This window comes from Arvicanthis niloticus, chromosome 26 (genome assembly GCF_011762505.2).
Source record: "Arvicanthis niloticus isolate mArvNil1 chromosome 26, mArvNil1.pat.X, whole genome shotgun sequence".
NCBI classification, from domain to species: domain Eukaryota; kingdom Metazoa; phylum Chordata; class Mammalia; order Rodentia; family Muridae; genus Arvicanthis; species Arvicanthis niloticus.
Genome location: NC_133434.1, coordinates 6,684,110 through 6,698,822, shown reverse-complemented (window position 1 = coordinate 6,698,822; position 14,713 = coordinate 6,684,110). Strand labels below are relative to the sequence as shown.

The 14,713-nt window shown below is 40.7% G+C and overlaps 1 non-coding gene across 1 annotated transcript; it reads left to right on the top strand.

The window, feature by feature from the left end:
- Nucleotides 1-8,954: 8,954 nt before the first annotated feature.
- On the top strand, nt 8,955-9,152 carry LOC143439462 (U2 spliceosomal RNA). The gene has a single exon (XR_013107686.1). It is a non-coding gene; the product is annotated as a U2 spliceosomal RNA (small nuclear RNA).
- The last annotated feature ends 5,561 nt before the right edge of the window (nt 9,153-14,713 follow it).

Below are 14,713 nucleotides of genomic sequence, written 5' to 3'. Positions count from 1 at the left end.
TATCCAAATACTAAACCATTCTGTACAAGAGACTTAACTCCAAAGCTCAATGCAGAACTGGATTCTGATATCCATGGTAGGTTGTGGAACTCAACTCCATGGATTCCAGGAAACAACTGCATATCATTTTGATTGCTCTATATTATTAACATTGTTGTAAATCTTTTAATATGCATAATCTATAAATTAAACTTTATAAAAGGTATCTGTGCATAAGATAAGCTTTGAAATATAGACCCATGATTAGGGGATGGCTTCTATGCACGCTAAAATTTGAAAAGTCCCTAACGTAGTCCGTGGTCCCCAAAGGTGAAATGGGGTATGTAAATATACCTAATTTAAATTAAAAGATCAGGTGTGGATTTTATCTCAAGGGAGAGGAAAAAGAACAGTGAAAAATGATAGTTTGTCTGAAATAAAGATGTTCGGTTATAAGCACGGCATCATAAAATCCACCAGCTTAGTGAAACACGTCAGGAAAGCAGAGTTTGACGGGGACTGTGATCTCAACACAGGACTGTGCCTAAAAATTCATCTACACCTGAAGGAAGAAAGCACCACCCATCTGTGATACCTGGACCACAGAGTGATAAGTAAAGAATGGCCTCCTTTACATTTGAATGGATCAGAGCTCAAAAAGGAAACGCAGAGAGATCTTCACATACTCACCTAAACACCTCTGTAATAGCACACTTTTACTTCTGTGTGAAATTCTTATTTCAAAAAATGCTGCACATCCCAAGATAAAAGATTTCCTTAAACTCAGCCTAGGGAAAACGTTGAGTCAAACCTGGAATCCCTACCGGGACATTTAGTACTACAGTCTAAGATCTGGTAAACACTCAGTTAAAGTATCTATTTTTTTATCTCACAGTGGTGGCTTTTTCAGTAAAATGCCTACAACCTTTAAAACTTCCAGATTCTATGTTATCAAATAACAATGGAAGCTTACCCTCCACAAAACCAGTACATGAAGGAGAGAGAGCAGAGTAAATGTCACCTTACCATTGGCTCTATGCAAACAGGGATGCCCTGCACAAAGACAGCAGGGAAGAATCACACATAACCACAGTGACATTTCTCTAAAGATACCTCAGTTTGGGAGGCAAGATTCAGTTCATATTCTCCATTATCTTGGCTAAGGCATAAGTTCACTATATGAATGATTCATACTTCTATTCAGTGATTATTCTATATTTCCATAATTTCTGCATTTTAAGTACATATAAATATTAAATCATACTCATCTGCTAAAAATGCTTTCCTCCAAAACATGGTATTAAGTAAATGATGATACCATTTCTATCGATTTACCTTCTTAAAATGATGCTACATATATTTCCCATAAAAATTGGAAGGAAGGTAGTGTTTAAAAAATTGGAGTGAAAAGAACAGGTATAATTTCAGTTCAGACAACCACTAATCTGCTCCTCGTTTCTACCCTTTCCTCATCTCAACTGTGTTATATAATGGAATCAGACAGTATTTAACCATCAAAATTGGCTTCTTTTTCACACAGCATAATTCTATTGAGATGCACCCAAGTTGCAATGTGCATGAATAACGCGTTCCTTCTTGGAGGAGAAAGGTGTGATATAAAAAGGCAGTGGAAACAAGAGAGCCTTGTGGCAATGGATTGTTATGTATCTTGGCGGTACCAACAGCAATATTTTGGTTGTTATAGTGTACTGAAGTGTTGCTAAACCAAACCAATGGGAAAAAGTGAAGAAAAGGTGCCTGGGATCTTTGTTTCTTACAGGCAGATGGGATTCTTGCAATCATACAATAATGAAAGACTCAATAACAAGTTACTAAATAACTAATTGAGGTCAAACAGTGTGCCAACTTCCACCTCATGGCTGGAACAGAAAAAGCCAATTTTTGTACATGGTTTCAGAATTTTCAGTCCATGATCACTGGGGACATGTTTTGTTTTGGTTGTGGTTGGTTGATTGATTGTTTGTTTGTTTTACCTTCTGAGTACACCATGGTAGGAGCATGTGAGAAAGGTAACCTATATATTTCACAGCAACCAGGAAGCAAAGAAAAAAAGAAGAGGGTACAGGGTCCTGATATCGCTTTCAGAAACACACATTAGTGACCCAAACTTCCTCCAACAAGGCCCCACGTCCTAAAGACTCCACCGCCACCAAAAATTATTTATGATCTGGGAACCAATACTTTAGCATATAAGCCTTTAGGTGACATTTCAGATCCAAACTAATCAATAGTAAAATACAAAAATCTTAGGTCAAAGGGTAGCAATTTGAAATTCATTTCTAATTAGAAGACAGAATAAAGCCATCGTACTTAAAGACATCACTATTGTTTAATGTTGTATTTAAGTTATGAAAAAACATTGATTCATGTAAAGGAGGATGGAATAAGTGGCTTACCATGATTCCAGCTGTATATGTAGGGGAGGATGGCCTTGTCGGGCATAGGTGGGAGAGGCGATCTTTGGTCCCATGAAGGCTGAACACTGAATGGGGGGAAATTCAAGGGTGGGGAGGTGGGAGTGGGGAGGTAGGTGGGGGCACACCCTCATAGAAGCAGGAGGAGGGGGGATGGGATAAGGGGTTCCTGGGTGGTGGGGGGAATTGGGGTAAGGGGATAAAATTTGAAACGTAAATATAATATCCAATAAAAAGGGAAAAAATAAAAATAAATAAATAAATTTTTAAAGAAAAGAATAAGTGGCTTAAAAGTTGGAGGTAACGGAGCACAAAATGTACAGGTTTTTAATGTACTCACTATAAAGAAGGAACATTTAAGGTGACAGTTAAGCTAACTGCCCTGATTTGATCATTATACACTGAAAACATGGAATGAAACATCACACTGAGCTTCATAAGCACAGTTATGATGTCAATCAAAAAGAAAAACTCAAAAATAAAAATATCTATAAGTGACAAACTATATTACAATGTATAAAACAAACATTTATTAGTGTAGTTCATATAACGAAATAACAGAAAACCTAGTAAAAGATAAGACTTTTATTAAAGTCATGGTAGCATTTTCATACATATGACCAGTAGAATGTATGCAAAAGAGAAACAAATCAAATTATTTAACATTATCAAAAATACTGATAGAAACCTGAAATAAAAAAAAATCAAAAAAACAGGAAGCTGTATTACACTTCACAACTAGAAGCTTTAAAATCTTGGGGTGTGAGAACATACACCCCTGTGGTGGTTTGAATATGCTTGACTCAGAGACTAGCACTACTAGGAGGTGTGGCCTTGTTGGAGTAGGTGTGGCCTTGTTGGAGTAGGTGTGGCCTTGTTGGAAGAAGTGTGTCACTGTTGGGGTGGGCTTTGAGGTTCTCCTCCTAGCTGCCTAGAAGACATAAGTTTTTCCTCTTTGCCTTCAGAACAACATGTAGAACTCTCAGCTCCTCCAGTGCCGTGCTTCCTGCCATAATGATATTGTACTGAACCGCTGAACCTGTAAGCCAGCCCCAATTAAATATTGTCCTTTATAAGCATTGCCTTGGTCATGGTGTCTGTTCACAACAATAAAACCCTAAGTAAGACACTCCACTCCCTAGTTTACTTATCAACTTAAGAAAAAAAATTAGTGCATCTATGCTATCAGATATTTTGTTGGAGTTAAACCAAATTAATTACAAAAGTTATGGTTAAACATAAATATTCAGCAAATCTTCCCCACCCCCCCCAAAAAAAAGAGTGAATGGGAAGTTACCCTAATGGTATAAGAACATAATGAAGTTTCTATAGTTAAAGCAGTGTGGGATTAGCTTACTGGTAGACTGATGGACCAGTGGGGCAGAATGGAGAACTCAGAAATAGCCTAACATCCTTGACATTTACTGTGTGATAAAGGCAGGAGCTCAAAACTAGAAAAAGATGAACATGTTTGCAAATAGCAGTGGAGTAAATGAATAACCATATGGAAAAAAAAGATGAAGTGGGATCCATTCACACCGCACATCTGTACAACTCATAAATAAACCAGCCATCTACCTGTTCAAGGCATAAAATGACGCAAACGGAATGGAGTTCTAAGTAAATTGCTTCACGAACTATGAAGCCGTGAAGCGTATCTAACTATGGTTAAAATATCATAAGTTATAAAATAATAATAAATTTAACCAAGAGAAACTTTTTTAAAAAAACAATACAGGACAAGTCAAAAGCCAAATAACAGAATGAAAGGAAATACATGTAACTTCTACCTGAGGTAAAAAAGTTTGTGTGCTAGGGATTTCCATTTCCCTACTATACAAAGGAAAAGAAAAGAATCAGAAGAAAATGAGCCAAGGATACAAGAACACTACCTAAAAGAATTCAGCAGCCATTGAACATTCAAAAACGTTCTCGTCTTTCTCATCATAAGAGAAATGCAAAACAAAACAACACAAAAATGTATTCTTCAGCGATCATTTTGAAATTTGAAGTATTTTAAGAGATGCCACATTAGAGAAATTAAAGCAGTTACTCCCATCTGTTTCTAAGGAGACTACAAGTGCCTACTTTTCATATATTTAAGGCGGTTCCTATCAAAATGACCAGGGGTTTTTTTAAAAATAGGAATTTATGAGATAACTAAAATTAATTAAAATATTAAGGATCTGCTGTAGCCAGAATAATTTATTAAACTTAATAAAGGTGATTTAGCCGATTGGCTGAGCAAGATATGCCCACAGATACAATAATGGCATTAATCACGGGAGTAACCAACCACTTTCTGATTGGATTTAAGGCTCATTTCAAAAGATGCAACTCGTATCTTAGACCATTGTTGGTTCAAGAGCATGCGATTCAACAAATCATAGGCCCTAGGAGTGAACCTACTATCGTGCAGCTAAATGGACGTAATAGTAAATTGAATTCTAATGACTTATTGTTATACTAGTAATAAATTAATAATTAATCTCTCAACACTTATCAGAGAAGTTTCTATTGGCAATAAGCAGTGATTAACACTCAGACTTACAGCTGGCAAAGCAGAGCGAATAAGAGACGACAGAATGCTCGGCCCTAAATGAGACATCAACATCATATCCTACCCTCCTAAGGATGAAGGATCATTGTAAAGACTGTAAGAAGACTGTAAGTGCCAGAGATGATAAATGAATTCAAATAAAGAATATCTACTGTACCCTGCAGGACTGCTACACATATGAATTCACAGCAATGTGACAGCGTGCACACTCTTGTGTATGTTCAAACTAGACCAAGCTCCTCTCCTGTGAGAGGAAGTAGGCAGAGCTTTACCCCTGGCCGAGAAGCTATTGTCAATGGAAAGTTGCTAGGAAAGGAGAGATGGTGTTCTTCAACACTGTTGCCCCTGTTAGATCAACCGTGCTCCAGTCAATGACCACAAGTGAATGACCACACATTGAAGAATACAAGGGCAGCAAAAATTGGATTTAATTGATTTGGTGGAAAAGTACAAACAGATGAGTAGATAGAGAAAGAAGGGATGGTGAGGGGAGGAGGAGGGGGCCTGAATAAGATTGAAACATGCTGTGCAAAATTCTTCAAGAATTAATTTTTTAAAAAATCAAATGACCCAATTTCTGTGTGTGTTTCTGTCTATCTATTCTGCTGCTTCTATTTGTCCATCTTGATGTTACTTTTGATTATTGTGGAAGAGTCTTTAGTTTTAGTTATCCCTCCACATATTCCTTCCTCTGCCCCACCTTCCCATTTCTGACCACAATTAAGCCTTCTTATTCTACTAATCTTTATGTTTCAAAAATACCCCCACTAATAAAAAAAAGTGTCAACCAATGTAGAGTACATAATTGTAAACATGTTATTCCTTTCAAGATAGAAGTTTTCTTCACATGTCGCTAATATGTTTTTATTAATCATGAATTTCATTTTCACTTTTTAATTGGATATTTTATTTACATTTCAGATGTGATCTCCTTTCCCCATCCCCCCCCCCACCCAGGAATCCCCTATTCCATCCCCCCTCCTCCTGCTTCTATGAGGATGTGCCCCCACTCACCCGCCCACTCCTACCTTCCCACCCACAAATTCCTCCACACTCGGTGTTCAGCCTTCATGGGACCAAGGCCATCCTCTCCTGCATATACAGCTGGAGCCATGGGTCCCTCCCTATGTGCTCCCAGGCTGGTGGTTTAGACCCTGGGAACTCTGGTTGGTTGGTATTGTTGCTCTCCCCATGGGGCCACAAACCCCTTCAGCTCCTTCAGTCTTCTCTCTCACTCCTCCATACACAAAATATATTTTAATTATATTTACCCCCACTAGTATTATTTTTATCATGTTTGCTCCTCTTCCTAAGTCTTTCCAATTCAACCTTTTACTTCCCCCACCCAAAGCTTCATTTCCTCCTTTTTTAATGACTCATTGAATTTAATTTGGGATGTCTATGTATGCATGAATATAGGACCACCTATTGAATCATGGTTGATCTACAATGAGCCATATCATTAAAGAAAACTGATTTCACTCCCCTAGAAGCCATCAACTGTCAATAGTTCCTCTGGTAGGGATAAGAGCTCACCAGTCTTTCTCCTTTCCATGCTGGAATTTTGACTGGCTTGATGCTGTATGGTCAACAACAGCTGCTATGAATTCATGAGTTCAACAGTCCTGTCGTGTCCAAGAGACACTGTTTCATGCTGGTCCTGCCAGACATGCTGCCTCCTCTTCTACAATGTTGCCTAACCCTTGGTGGAAAGGGTGTGATATAAATGTCCCATTTGGGTCTGAGAATTCCACAGACATGATATACATTGGACTAATTGTGAGTTTTTGCATTAATTACTGTCTATTGTACAAAAAGCCGTTCTGATGAGAACTTAGGGCTGCAATAATCTACTTGTATAAAGTTATGTATTTAAAGTTCAGTTCAGTACTATGTCCGCTTAGCAAAATAACAGTAATAGGTTCACCATGGGAGTCTATGAGCTCCCAGTCATAGGTTCTTGGTCAGATCCAGAACCAGCATGTCTTTCCTCCTGCAGATCAGGCCATCAAGGTGTGATTTATTGCTTCCTATCATTCATGTCACAATTGCACACATGGATATATCTTGCCCAGTTGTCATGATTGTAGCTCACAGAATTTATAGCTGAGTAAGACTTTTGATGACGCTTCTCTCTCTCTCTCTCTCTCTCTCTCTCTCTCTCTCTCTCTCTCTCTCTGCAGTCTGAATAGCACCTTCTATAAAATCAACAGGGAAAAAGCTTCTGAGTCAGTGTCAGTTTATTTCTCCATGTCCTGTGGCCAAATTGTGTGATGCCGTCAGCAACAGAGTCTTAGCATTAAGTTATAGTAGGTAACAACAATAGCAATAGCCTATTTTGTTTGATGGGCCCCCAGGATATTATTATTATATAATCCATGACCTTATCATAGTATTTTAAGTACACATTCCTTATCATACATGCCTCTTTATTTTTTACAACGTGTATTCCACTAAACTGTCTCCCTAGGGCTCCATCCACCAAGCCAGAGGACACCACGTTTACTCCTATATGAAACCAAACATGCCTCCCTCACACACATTAAAAATTCATCCGGTACCAATCTTGTCCCTTTGCCAAAGCCAACTCAACAAAATATTTCACCTCCTACGCGTTTGCAAAGTGTGATATATTCAAATTATCCTGTGAAAAAGAACATGGAATTACTTAAATGTGTTAGGTCAACTAACATGTGAAATAAAATCTTCCAAGAAAAAGGGAAGGCAAAAAATATACTTCATAATTAAAAACCATAATGAAGTGGGATTCAAGCCAGGATTCCAATGCCAGCACCAGGTATATTTGTCCTTGGTCAACAGGTAAATTTTAGTTTCCAAAGTTTACCTACTTTGAGATGTAAAAAGGTGAGTTGAAATGATATATAAATACATTTGACATCAACTATTCTGTAATTACAAAATCTATATCTTAAAATTTTAAAAAAATATATATGGATTAAAATAACTCCATTAAGAGAAAGTTAAAATTTCCTCTACATATAAGATATAAGACACTGGAGCTTGAATTATTTATTGAAAAAATAATGATGATAATAAAAACCACAGTAATGAGAGAAGTAAAGGATCCTTTACTTGATTTTAGAAAGAAAAAAAACACTTCATAGTGCATATTCTGGGCTGGGATGATGGCTCAGCTGTTAAGAGCATGTGCAGCTCTTCCAGAAGACTTGAGTTCAGTTCCCAGCATCCATATTAAGTGGTTCACAACCGCCAGTAATGCCAGTTCCAGAGGATAGGGTGTCCTTTTCTGGCCTCAACAGATGCCTGTACTACACACACACACACACACACAGAGAGAGAGAGAGAGAGAGAGAGAGAGAGAGAGAGAGAGAGAGATTAAAAATAAATAAACTAAACCATTTTTTTACAAGTAGATATTCTGTTAAAGGTTTTGCAGGGAATTTGACACTTCTATTCCTCAAATTAATGAGTTAAATGTGGACACAACCTTGTTAGGGAATAGGGAAATAATCCCCACCCCCAGCCAAGGTGTTAAATGCAGTTTGAAGTACATCAAACTGTCTCATCCAAAGAAGAGAAAAATTGTAATTATGTGGAATTGACTAGTACTCAATATTTTTAAGCTGCCTCTTTTGGAGCTAATATGAAAAGTTCTGGAAGAGAATAAGAAACAAAAAAATCAAGAGCCATTTGTGGTAGCATAGTCCTCCCAGAACTTGGAAGACAGAGCCAGAAGGATCATCACAGGTTAGAAGTCAGACTGTTTTACATAACAAGTTCCAGGCTACCTGAAGCTGCACCATCTTTAAAAAGAGTGAAGTGGGGGTAGCAGATGGAGAGAAGAAGAAAAAGAAAAGAAAAAGAACAAAGAGCAGGAATGATGCGGAATGATGGAAGGGGGGAGGAAGAGCAAGGGGGGGGGAATCAAATAATGAAAACCTCAATACCAGTGGCCGCAGCAATTTAAAAAAAAAAAATTGATGTAAGAGTTATTGCAGATTCCTTCTTGGCCTCTTGGCTAGAATTAAGTGTAATATCTGTTCTCATTATCTAATTATATGATATGTCTGCTATTCGGGACAATGTCTTAAATAGGTTGTTGGAGCTAGGAGTTGGAATGGTGAACTAAGGGACTTGTTCCATCCACTCCATAAAGAGACCTGAAATTGCAGTATTTCTACAAATAATACACCTTTCTGGGTCGGAGGCATCTGAAATCCTGGGACTCACCAACATATCCTCTTATGAAGATGCTTGGCTCATCAAAATGACACTGAGTGACCCTTCGGTGCTAGGTGAGTTCATGAGTACAGAAGCATATGAGATGTGAAGTCCATGACTGAGGAGTGAACGTGGCACCTGCTCCCAAATAAAACAGTGTGAAGTAACCTGAAAAAATAAAAATAAAAGAACTATGGAAGGGCACCTCAAGGAAGAAAATGATGTCACATACAGTGATTGATGATACTATCTGAAAACATATCAGAAGACACTATTTCCTATGCATGCCATAGCTCGAGAACTCCTTATTATCAATACACCCCAAGTAAGTAGTGAAGTAAACAGAACTGAGAAAGCATGGTGCCAGGTACAACAGGAGGTCATATACAGGACTACTTACTTGTTATATAACACTGACAGTGTAAAAGGCTCAGATAATAAAAGTTTAGTCATAGACCATACACCCTGCAAAGAAAATCACCTGAAGAAAATTCATTCATTTTGAGGGGATGATATTAAAAACTAAAAAACTCTAAAGGATGCTGCCGTGGGGCACTGATGGTCAGAAGATACACAGAGGCTACTATGTTGAATAAATAGGTGGTGGAGAGATGGGAGAGAAAGAGAACCTGAACGGCTTGAGCATTCTGAAGTGAAGTGGAAGTGGAGATGTTAAGATGATAAGAAATAGCCTGATGTGAGTAGCCTATGCTGCCACCTGAGGCCTTAGTGATGTCCTGGCTCAGCCTGCCACGGAGGGCCATTTCTAGGTCTTCAGTCCTGCAGAATCAGGGCTCTGTGTCGATGTCTATGTTCTTATATTACCAACAAAGGCCATAAAGATGTCCCTTGTCTGGGTTGCTGCCTGGAGCCATGTTGAGGTCCCAAAGCTGCTCAGAGATGGCCCTGCCCCTCACTGGCTGCAGCACTCAGAGGATCTGGTTCCTAGGATATAAAGTCATGAAAGCTAGCCCCAGATCTTGCCATGGCAGTGCTAGAGAGCTGGCCCTGAAGGTGTAAAAGCAGAAGAGCTTGTCCCACGCCTTCCCTGCTACCACTAGCTGGCCTTGTTCTTCCCCTGGGCAAAGCAGGAAAGCTGACCATGGTAGGTTCAGGAGAGCTGTCAGGCTGACCAACTCAGCAACCAACAAGGCCCAGATGCAGAGCTTTGGGTTAGTCCACCCCAACATCTACCTCATCTATGAACTGCTGGAGTGTGTGGAGAGACTGGTCCTGAAGAAGCAACACTGCGAGATCTTCATGACACAGAATATCTGAGAGAAGTCTCCATGAGGACCCAGTACTGATAGCATAGCAGAAGCCAGAGGCCTTAAACCAGACCAATGACTCATTGCAATGAATATTTGCAAGTAAAGCTGTTTGAGGAAAACGTCATACTGTATAACACACTGTGACACACCACAGCTTCCACGGAAAGATTTTTGATTTGTTTTGGGTGGGGAGGTTGCAAGGGCAGAGGGCAGATATGAAGAAACGGGGAGGTGTTTGGGATTGGAATCGTGATATGGACTTCACAAAAGAATCAATATTTTTTTTAAATCTCCAAAGAACCATGTTAACAAAAAAAAAAAAAAAAGTACCTGTGAGTCTGTGAGAGTTCATGGACTGTGATCAAGTCCATGTTCCCCATGATGGTGATAGAGAAATCTCAACGCAATAACAATGGGATCTGGAGTCCCAGCTGGCAGTGAAACCCGGGAGGAAACTTTCATGGAGGAGGAGATACATTTGACTCTGTCCAGATCTTCCATATATGTTATAAACTGCAGTAAGCAGAGCCTGGGGATGAAATTGTGTAACTCAAATGTAGCTGCTTGTATTCTCATGCTAATTATGCCCCCTAAAAACCTGTTTGCACTGTTCTGCACATAAAACACTGAGGGACCCTGCCCCCAGTTGGTTCTGATTGGTAAATAAAGATGCTCACAGCCAATGGCTGGACAGGGCAAACAGAGGTGGTACTTTTAGCATTCCCGGGCTAGGGAGAGGAGAAGGAAGAAAGAGATACCATACTGGGAGAAGGTAGAGGAGAGGAGAAACCACACCTGAGAAAGTACAGGTTGAAGAGCATAGCCACCATGTAGGGGCCAGGAAAGAACAGCCCCAAGAGGGTACCCCTGACTGAGTTTAGGACAGCAAAGATGGAATATAGATTTTAGTAAGTAATAACTTGGATATATCAGAGAGAGGTAGATTAGCCTTGTCGAGATTAAGAAGTGGCCCAGCCACTGAGCTGTTTAAGGCATATCAAAATATGAAAAGTGTGTGTGTGTGTGTGTGTGTGTGTGTGTGTGTGTGTGTGTGTGTGTGTATTTCATTCGGAAACCCAGAACATTAGGGTGGGTAGTGAGCAGCACAATGCTACCACTGGGATCGAATTGAGTAAATTAATTGGGCTCTGCTACACCCAAAGTCTCGTCTTCTACAACCATTATTGGATGATAATAGTAATTGTGTAAATGGGTGAAACTAAAAGCTAAGTCTCTGAAGGTGAATGGAGGGAGGGAAGTAAGTGGGAGAGGTGGGAGAGGAGATGGAGAAGGGAACAGTGTTGGGGGTTGGTGTAGGGGGTGCAGAGGAGAACAGAAATCAGCAGTGGGAGGGGACATCTTTAGAGTTCTGGAAAGGGGTTCAGGGGGAGGCTCCAGAGAGTCTACGGGGGTAACTTTAACTGATACTCCTAGCAGTGGGGGCTATGACCCCTAAAGTGGCCACTGCTTATAGTCAAGCAGGACTCTCAGTAGATGAATAAGAACAGGAACCCACCCACAAAACCTTAGACCCAAAAAAGTATCCTGGCTACAAGATGTGCAGGAACACAGACAAAACAGAGACTGAGAGAATGACTCAACCAATGACTGACTCAAATTGACACCCATCCCATGGCTTAAACCAATCCTTGACACTATTTATGAGACTCTTACGCTTACAGGCAAGAGCCTAGCATAACTGTCCTCTAAGAGGCTCCACCCAGCAGCCAATGGAAACAGATGCAGAGACCCATAGCTAAACATTAAATGAAGATTACAGAGTAAAGACTTGAGAGAAAGATTGAAGGCTCCATAAGGGATAGGGACTCCACAAGAAAACCAACAGTCAACTAACCTGGACCTTTGGGGACTTCTTGAGACTAAGCCACCAACCAAAGAGCATACATGGGTTGGACCCACCCACCTTCTGCACATATATAGCAGAGGGGCAGTTTGGCATGCATGTAAGTCCCCTAACAACTGCAGTGAGGGTTGTCCCTGAACCTGTTGCCTACCTGTGGATCCCATTTCCCTAACTGTGATGCCTTGTCTGACCTCAGTGGGAGATGTGCTTAGTCCTGAAGTGACCTGATGTGCCAGAATGGTGTGGTACCCAGGGGGTGATTCCCTGTACTCAGAGTAAAAAGGGAGAAGGGAATAGGGAGAAAAGCTCTATGAAGGGGGAAGGGAAAGGGTGATATCGGGATGTAAAGTGAATAAATTAATTAATGAATAAAAAAATTAATATAAATGAAGGGGAATGTTTACTGAATGTGTCAAATGCTGTGTGTTATTACAACTTTGTCCATTTTTGCAGGTGAGGACCCTGGGTCTAAGTAACTGGTACAAAGTCTCAAGGCTAGTGAGTGGCAGGTGAACATTAAGGCACCTGGCTTTCAAAATGTAACTCATCTCATCAGGACACTGTGTGTCAGTCAGGCACTTACCCCTTTAGTTTATAGCCACATGGCTGCTCTCTACAACTTCTGAACACAAATTGCTCTGAAAGAAAAGGAAGGCGATGCTCCTGTCTGTTTCTGGTTCATTACTTTTAAGACCAAAACCTTTAGTTTTTCCTTGGTTCACAGACTGAACTGCAGAACACGCTCTCTGGTATGCATTTGCCCTGATGCTCTCCTATATGTTAGTATTCTGTCTAAACTCCACCTCCACAGTTACCTGGCAACAGCCAGGTATGCTCCTCCCCACAGTTACCTAGCAACAGCCAGGGAGGCCTGGTCCATTATAAAAGGGGCTGCTTGCCCCCTCCTTACCCTCTTAATCTCTTATTCTTACTCTCTTGCCTCTCTGTCCCCTCTCCCCCGTTTTTCGTCTCTCTCCACGTGGTCATGGCCTGCCTCCACTTCTCTACTCCTCTGCTTCTCTGCTTCTCTGCTACTCTGCCTCTCTCTCTCTCTCTCTCTCTCTCTCTCTCTCTCTCTCTCTCTCTCTCCCTCTCTGTCTCTGTCTGCCTATGTCTCTGTGTCTGTCCCTCTTTCTTCTCTCTCTCTCTCTCTCTCTCTCTCTCTCTCTCACTCTCTGCCTCTACTACCCTCATGGCTCCCCGCCCCATGCCCTCAATAAACTGGTCCCTCACGGGAAGAGATGCCTCTACATGGGCCCGCTGAGACATCCCCTTCCCATACCTCTCCACACACCCACAGAACATATTCTCTTTATCTTTTTATCTTTTTATAAACACTTCAGTATAGTCTTTGCACAAAACAACTGCATACATTCCTGGCACTGTGGGTCACGGGGGTCTAAAGACTTTGACTCTGGATTAGAAATCTAGTAATGGGCTCACAGATCCACTGTCAGAAGTCTGCCTTCTCCACACCCCCACCCCACCACACACACATACACATATGCCCTTGATAATAAAACATGTAGCTTTTAATTATGTTTTCTCATTAAGTTGTGAAGACCCCCAAACTCAGGAGACCCTTCCTCAAGTTTCAGAAAATCATGACCACCCAAAAATCACAAGAAACCATACCTGGATGCAATCAGCAGAGGTTTATTGGGGAGAGTTGGCTAGCCAAGGTCAAAACTGCTCGTCAGAATTTTGACAAAAGGCCAGCAAGCTGAGGGATTTTTTTATAGCATGGGGTGGGGAAAGGAAGGAATTTTCATGCAGTTACATGTGATTGGTTGCATTTTCACACGGTTACACATGATTGGTTGTTTTACAAATTTTGAACATAAGTAGGCTGTAACACTGGGAAAACCTCAAGGGGGGGGGGGTAACCAAGAACAGTAAAAAGTTAGCTACTTCTTGGAACCACCCAGATGACTTGCATCTTTCTCTGTGGTCAGGAATGTCTTCTTGCTTTGGGCCTTGCCCACCCTGAGGCTTGAAGAATGTTAATCCAGCAAGTGTCCTCTGAATCAGGGATAATGCCCTCCACCCGGAATGTGTCCCAGAGCAGTGAAGGCCTGAAACCTTTTTTTTTTTTTTTTTCCTATGAAACTCGGGCAGAGTGACACCAGGAAAGCAGGATTCGAACCCGGAGAGAGAGAGCAAAGGGCACGGGCTCACCTTCTGCAGGTGGCTACCCTAGCCGCTGCGCCACCACTGGCTTGCTGAAGGCCTGAAATCTTACATCCAGTTCTGCTTTCTGGAACTGAAGTTTTGCATTCTTTTGCTCAGGTCTAGGGTAAAGAAAAAGCCTGTATATATTTCATAAAATGGTCTTTATAATTTTTCACTCTACAGTTGCATCTTTATATGCACAATTAAAAACAATGTACTATGGAAAAAA